Below are 7,500 nucleotides of genomic sequence, written 5' to 3' on the forward strand. Positions count from 1 at the left end.
ATCTCTCTCTCCTATACTCTGTGGTATATTCTTTGACACATTTCACAATGAAGATTTGAACACCGTTAACAAAACAGATCAAATTATGGAAAAGGTACACCATCAAAACATAATATTCAAGGCAAGATGACCATTAGCAAAAATGATAATAATTATAGAAATGTTACTTTAGTACACTTTATGGGAAAGTTGCTTGCTTTTGTGTGACATAACAGATTTTATGACATAATTCCATTCTGGAATCTCAGATAAGTTTTAGATGGAGTTATTCAACTGTAAAGTATACATGTATTATCTATTCTATAATATAAGAATACCTGCTCAAAAGCAGTGGTAGACTGTTTTAAAGTTATGATTTAAAAGCCAAAAACTGACAAAGCATTTATAACCAATAGGCCTAACAAATGTGATTAAATAATAATCATATCAACAGCAGATTTTTTTCACATTCCCATTGATTTGTTCACTTCAGCTCAACAAAATTTCAGTACAATTTGCTACGTAATTATCATCAGTTTAAGTCATCAAATACAAGCAACACTGTAATTTAATATTTTACAGTTCTAACTTATAGTATTAACCATTATTACTTGGAGAGCCATAATTAGTTTAGATTACTTTTATATTGCATATATATGTTTGGAATGTAAAGGTTTTTTTTTCTTAATATCTTCAATCATGTGCTGATTGCTATACATTTATCTAAATGTTTTTATTTTTGCTATGATGTCATGTTGTTCAAGAAAAAATGAAAAATAAATGTGTTCTTTTCAAAATATTATCTTATTTTCTCTTTTTTTATATTTATTTTCTTCAGAATCATAATCTTAGATGAATTACTAGATATAACTGTTAAAATAAAAAAAAAAAAATTATTTTGGCAAGTTTGAAATTCTTTAGTTTTAACAACTGCTTGTAAAACATTTTGAAACAAAATAGGTATGGATAAAATATAAGCAATCAATTATAAAAAACACACCCACACAAAGCATCCAATTAAGAATCAAGTTTAAGTGACTTAGCTTAATTATAGCAAAAACCTATACACAATACACGTAGCAAATGCACTTATACAAATACATCTAGAAAGCTTTTTTTTTAATAAATGACAAAAAACAAATATTCTTCTTAAAATCCATTTCTGTAATCTATTATGTAATATAACAGCAAGCAACTTCTTCCAATAAGTCTAAAACTGATTGGTCAGTATATCACTTAACCTATTAACTTTACTCTTTGTTTTTTTTGAATGAAAGTTTCAAATATTCAAAGGTATGGATGGACATATTGCTGATCATTGTGAATCCTGTGATCTTGAGTAAATTAATGTAGGAATTCTAATGAAGTTAGTCTAAGCATAATGATGCAGTTGATATACAGTCACATTTTGTTTAGGTGAGATGAATATTAATTGTAATTGACTATTTGTTGTACAACATCAGACTTGTAAATTTCATGCCAATAGAGTTCATGATATCACATTGGTTAGTCATACTGAGTAACCAAGCAAGACAATCATATAGTAACGCACTGTTAGATAGCTTTAAACTTCTGTCATTACTACTTAAGGAAAATTAACAGGGCTGGAAATGTGCCCACATGAATCATTCTACAAGTACATCCTACTAAACTCAAAGCCTAACAAGCAGAAAATAAAATCTAAAAACCAATTTCAATTGCTAAATGCATTATAAAATGCAATTATTTCTTTTATAGAGAATAAATTATGCTTCTGAAAGGAAAAGAAATCCAAAAATTGCAGTAAATTTACTTACAATGAGAAATAAACTACATCTGACAATATAAATTGTTGTTAAAGGTCATAACAATATTACAAATGGGTTAATGAAATAATTTTAGCTTATGTTCTTTGGATGTAAAAGTAAAAATATTAACGTACACGTGACTTTGAAACTCTGTTTAACCAGTTTACATCAAAATCACTTAACTAAATAATAATTATGTTATTCCTTAAAGCCATTTACACTTAAATAGCAGCATAATAATTGGTTAGGCAGTTCTGATTAATTTCCAGTCAAAGTTATAAGAGTTTCTAGCTAAAATATTAAAAAGACATTATGTAATGAAATTATAATTGAACATTTCTACATGAAAAGCCACTTCAGTGGTAAGTCTGCAGTTTTACAATGCTAAAATTCAGGTTTATATAACTGTGGTGACAGAGCACAGATAGCCTATTGTGTAGTTTTTCACTTAACAGCATCCAAATCAAGCCAACCTACAATGAAAAACGAATTATCACTGTTATATGCTACTTATTGACAAGAATATTTTAGTCACCATAGTTAAAATTTCAGATGCTGTTTTGACAAAATTATACAACCTATAAACTACATGTACCTTTATGCTGTAGTTATGTAAAAGTAGTATCAACATGAATTTCATCTTGCTATATCTAGAAAATCTATAACTTTTGTACATGAAGTAATCCTGATATGTGTATATTAATCAAATGTCATTTACTGTGACAAATGTTTTGGATAATATGTAAAACTAACACAAAACACCAAAGGCCTGTAACTGTATGATAACAACAAAAGCACATTTATATTGTGCATGCAAAACAATCATAAACAAACCTAAATGTGTAAACTGAGAAAAAATCAACATATAGAAAATGTACAATAGGTTTCACATATTGACTTTACCTCCAATTTCAAGTTTTCCAAACTTCCACTTGAATGAATTTGAGAATGAAGTTGTTTAGGTTCTTTTAACTTTCTTTCTCCGGAGTGATGAACTACTTCAGCTTCTGGCTCTCTAAAAGACAATCTCTTGATGGTTTTCTTTGCTTCTTTCTCTCCTGGGGGCAAATTAGTATGTTTAGAAGGAACAGCTCGTTTCATTTCACGTTCGTACCAATTAAACATGAGTATAGACAATATCTGATTTGAGATTTTCACTTCTGGGATGGAGACAAGATGTAATACATACATAGTTACCAAGAGGAGTTAAATTCTTGGACTTGTAATGTTGCATGAGAAATCAAACTTCTAAGTTTCCGCATGACTGCTATAACTTTAAATTTTTAAATTCAATCAAAACCATGAGATGATTTGCAGCACATTAATTCAAACACAGTAATATATTATTGCTTTTGTGTTATTTAGGTTTCCATACACTTTGTTTCATCTCAAAATTGTATACAGTCATACTTGCAAGTTGTTCATTAATATGAAAATGACACATAGAAGCACAAAAAAGGACCTCAGAACCACTATTTTCAGATTAATCTGAATATTTGTCTGTGTTGTATAACACACAGTTACATACAGCTATTTCTTACTTTAGTTTCTATCTAATCAAACTAATGACATTCCAAGTCCAGAACATATGTCCAACGTCACACTAAAGAAACTTCTTCACGCATGTTTCAGTTTCTCCGCTGTCAAGAACAAAAAAAAAGATCTAAGCTCAAATGCTGACACTAGTCTATACATTTGTAGCTTGTATGTGGTTACCAGTAAGAGATTCACCTACAGTACAACAACTTAGGTTATTTATAGAACCATCTAGCCTATGGACTACACTGTTGTCAAAAATAGTGTCTCAACCCAAGCATCTACTACTAAGCAAGCAGGGACCCTTTGAAAAGAACTGTATCTGAGGTATTACAACCATCAACAAAAAATTTTAAGAAAAAAAACCTTGTTAAAAACTCTTTCTTAAAACATTTTAGTAAGCTGTAAACTTAAATACTTGTGCAGAGAGATGAATATAAATCTTATATAAAGAATATATTAACTATGTATGCTAGTTATATATTATGCATATATTTCATCATAACAAAACCATTTTGGTTATATCTTAATCATATTTTGTTGGCAATAGGAGATTTATTGTAATGCAAAATATTACAATGTGTATAGTTTAAAATTCTACACAAACATCTTTCTTGATTCTGAAAAATTAATTAAGCCTAGTATTTCTATAACACAAGTTCATAATTTTAATGAACAATTAACCTATACATACTAATATTAATAACATTTGTTCAAGTACCTTTAATTCATTAATTCATTTTCACTAATCCTTTTGTGATTAAGCTAAACAATAAGTGGCCTCTAATTACACAAATTAGTATGTATTGAATCTGAACTACATTTATACTGTTATGACATTTAAAATTTTGCTTTAAGAATTAATATTTTTTAAAAAAGGCCTTACTAGAGATATGTTAAAAAATCTGATTTAATATCAGCCAGATTAAAATCTTTAATGAAAAAAAGAAAAACTTATTTTACAATTTTATATAAAATTGATTTTATACACAAATTTACAAATGCAAATATTATATTGTACTATAAATGAAGAATAGAATAAAACATCTGAAAAATGGCAATTGTTCAAAAATGTGATAAATGAACTAGAGTTTGATATTATTATTTCATAAATACAAAAACTTAGATATAGAGAATAGAGATGCACTTTACTGCTTAAAATATAATGATGGCTCTTTGTACTTTTCTGGAGGGCTATTTGCTTTAATTATGTATGCATATATGTATTTAGATTAACGAAGAAAAGAGAATGCAGTAGCTGAATACCAGGTGACTTAATTTTTATCTGTATTCATTGTGCAACATAATGCAGAGCAATTACCCAACTACAGTTAAGATACCCTAACTTAGATATTCTTGTCCAATCAAACTTTAATAATAAGAGTTTGTGAGAGCTTATTTTTAACGGTCAGGCAAGTATGTATATTTCATATTAACTTTTACTATGTTTCCACTGGAAGTGATAAAAATGCTCATGTTTATACTGCAGTGGTTATGTATCAAAACATAATTTACTGTATCACTTTACATGTCCAAAGCATGTAACAAACATTAAGTGTGACTAAGTTCATAATGCTAGTTTGCAATGTAATATACCATTTGAGGTTATAATAATCATAAAACTGTTTTCAGCATTTAAAAAACAAGATGTATGAAAAGTGCAACATTAACATTTAAGCACAGCTTCATCAATTTTTTTTTTAGAACTTAAATATATAACTTTTAATGCAAGTTATATGCAGTGTCACATACAGTGTTTTCTATTTAGTGTTTATAAACTGTATTAGTTAACAAAACTGTTTTCTAAGGAGTATTGTTTGCCTTTATGAAAACCCTTTCTGTTTTGAGTAACCTATCATCAGTATTTACCTCAGACTTATTTTCTACTCGCATAGAAACTTTTCTTTTTACAGTAATGAATAATTCTTTTGTGCACTCTGAAAGTGATCATAATCAGACCACACTTTTGAATAACATTTAAAAAACTCAGTCTCATTACTTTAGTAAGTGACTAAATTTGATGACAGTTAATAATTTTTGATAAAAATATGATTGAATGAGTTCTCAATCAGTATGATTATATTATGAAAAGTGCTTGACGTATGAAATATTTGTAGATGTGTAATGTTGATATTTTTACCAAACAATTTGATAAGTGTGACCTGTAAAGAAAACCAGATCAATGTCTTTATTCATGGCTCTCAGTGGACCCATGGTTGAGACCTAAGTTTCTTATACAGTATATAAGGTATTTCAAAAAAATATATCATGTTTGTTAAATTTTTATTTTAGGTCAGAAAGGTGAAAAGTTTGAGTTCACTTAAAATTTCAAAATTTTTATTAGTCGTGTTTGGTGCCTCTATATTCGTGCATCGAACCAACTCTGTATATTGCAACCTTATTTTCATGCTAATCACACATGCTTATAGGTTATTCCTTTTTGGTGTTATTGAAATTACCAAAAGAGCATGTTGCTGGATGATTCTGTAGACCTTTACTAGTGTGTTCTCTGGTGACATGAGTCATGTAGACCCTCAGGAATACCTGGAGGTTGTGTCTTCCATATTTTGACTTATAACCATAAGAAATACCTGGAGGTTGTGTCTTCCATATTTTGACTTATAACCATCAGGAATACCTGGAGGTTATGTCTTCCCTATTTTAACTTATGACCTTCAGAAATACCTGGTGGTTATGTCTCCCCTATTTTAACTTATGATCCTCAGGAATACCTGGAGGTTATGTCTTCCCTATGTTAACTTATTACCCTCAGGAATACCTTGAGGTTGTGTATTCCATATTTTAACTTATAGGATGGCTAAGTGGTATGGGTAGCTAATGCATTCTGGGAGAAATTACTCTACTGTAATAAGTACATAGTGGTAAGTTCTCTCAGTCTTATTCAGTTTAGGTGTTTGTTTGTATTTAAGAACAAAGCTACATAATGAGCTATCTGTGCTGTGTTCATCACAAGTATCAAAACCCAAAATCTGTCTGTAGACTTAACACTGTGCCACTGGGGAGGGGGAGGGGGGCAATCTTATTCAGATCTTTCTCTGAAATAAAACACTCTCTGTTTAGAGGGTAGTGATATCAAAGTTGCACAGTTTTCTTCATTTTACAAATAAATATACCTGTGTACATTTTGTTTTACATTATATCCTGTTTCTTTTCTTCAACTCAGTAAAGTATGAAATGAAGTTTAGCTGTGCAAAACATATTCTGCATATTTCCAGTCATTACAATTACTAAACTTAACTGATACTTATCAGTGTATCTGAGAACATAACAGTTATAATAAGTAGAAAAAATACGGCCAGCACAGTGACAATTTCTTGTAGTGTTGTTTTTCCACCATCTGATGTTGTTCATTATATACCCATTTGTTTGATTTTTTGTTTCCTTAAACCTAATTAACCTGTCCTGGGCAATTAAATCATCAAGGAAAGTAATGGAAATTCTTAAGTTAATTCTTTCCTCCATGCTGAGATGGCTGAAGGGAACAGAATAGATGATCCACCTTATGAGTTGAATCCTTTGCAAAAGATACAACTTGTGTTGTTATCTATGGCTTTTCCTTGATCCCTCATATAGTTCTTGTTCCCATTCTGTGGCCCATGAAAGCCATCTTTATCCAAGATCATTTAATCTACAATATATTTAGCAGCTTACTATGCCCCTCCATGAGGCTAGCTTCTTAGCTACTTCAAACTGATGCTCTGTTTCAATCCTTTGCAAAGATTCTCCCTTGAAGGTAACATGTTTGGTGCATTAAGCTTCTAGTTTGCCATCATTAAAATCCTTGGATCTTACAAGTGCTTTTCAAAAGTAGACTCTTCTTCTTCTTCAGGAACATTCTGACTAAAATTCCAAAAAATATTGTTACGACAGTGGGGGTCACGTAACGAGTATTCTAGAAGATTCGCTAGTGTGTTACGACAGCAGAAGTCAAGTGACGCTGGTAGCATGTGTTGAGAGTCTTAGAAGTTTCTAGAACAGGCAGTATTATCGTATATAAGTGCGCTAGACAGTGAGAGAGACAGACGGGAGTCGAAGCAGTAGTGGAGACAGACGAGGCAGAGATGTAGTGGAAACGAAGGAGGCAGAAAGAAAGAAAGAAAGAAAGACAGCGATTACGGCCGGCGGGAACTGAGGATAGCAGACACAGAGATTGGAACTATAGTTGGCGAGGACGGAC

General features: G+C 30.5%; 1 protein-coding gene across 1 annotated transcript in view; it reads right to left on the minus strand.

The window, feature by feature from the left end:
* LOC106472131 (putative GPI-anchored protein pfl2) overlaps nt 1–7,500 on the minus strand; it is a 53,585-nt gene that overhangs the window by 28,383 nt on the left and 17,702 nt on the right. The window contains exon 2 of the mRNA XM_013932760.2: nt 2,670–2,824. The gene's annotated coding sequence lies outside the window, so the exon portion shown is untranslated. The remainder of the gene's footprint in view (nt 1–2,669; nt 2,825–7,500) is intronic.

This window comes from Limulus polyphemus, unplaced genomic scaffold (assembly GCF_000517525.1).
Source record: "Limulus polyphemus unplaced genomic scaffold, Limulus_polyphemus-2.1.2 Scaffold118, whole genome shotgun sequence".
NCBI lineage: Eukaryota > Metazoa > Arthropoda > Merostomata > Xiphosura > Limulidae > Limulus > Limulus polyphemus.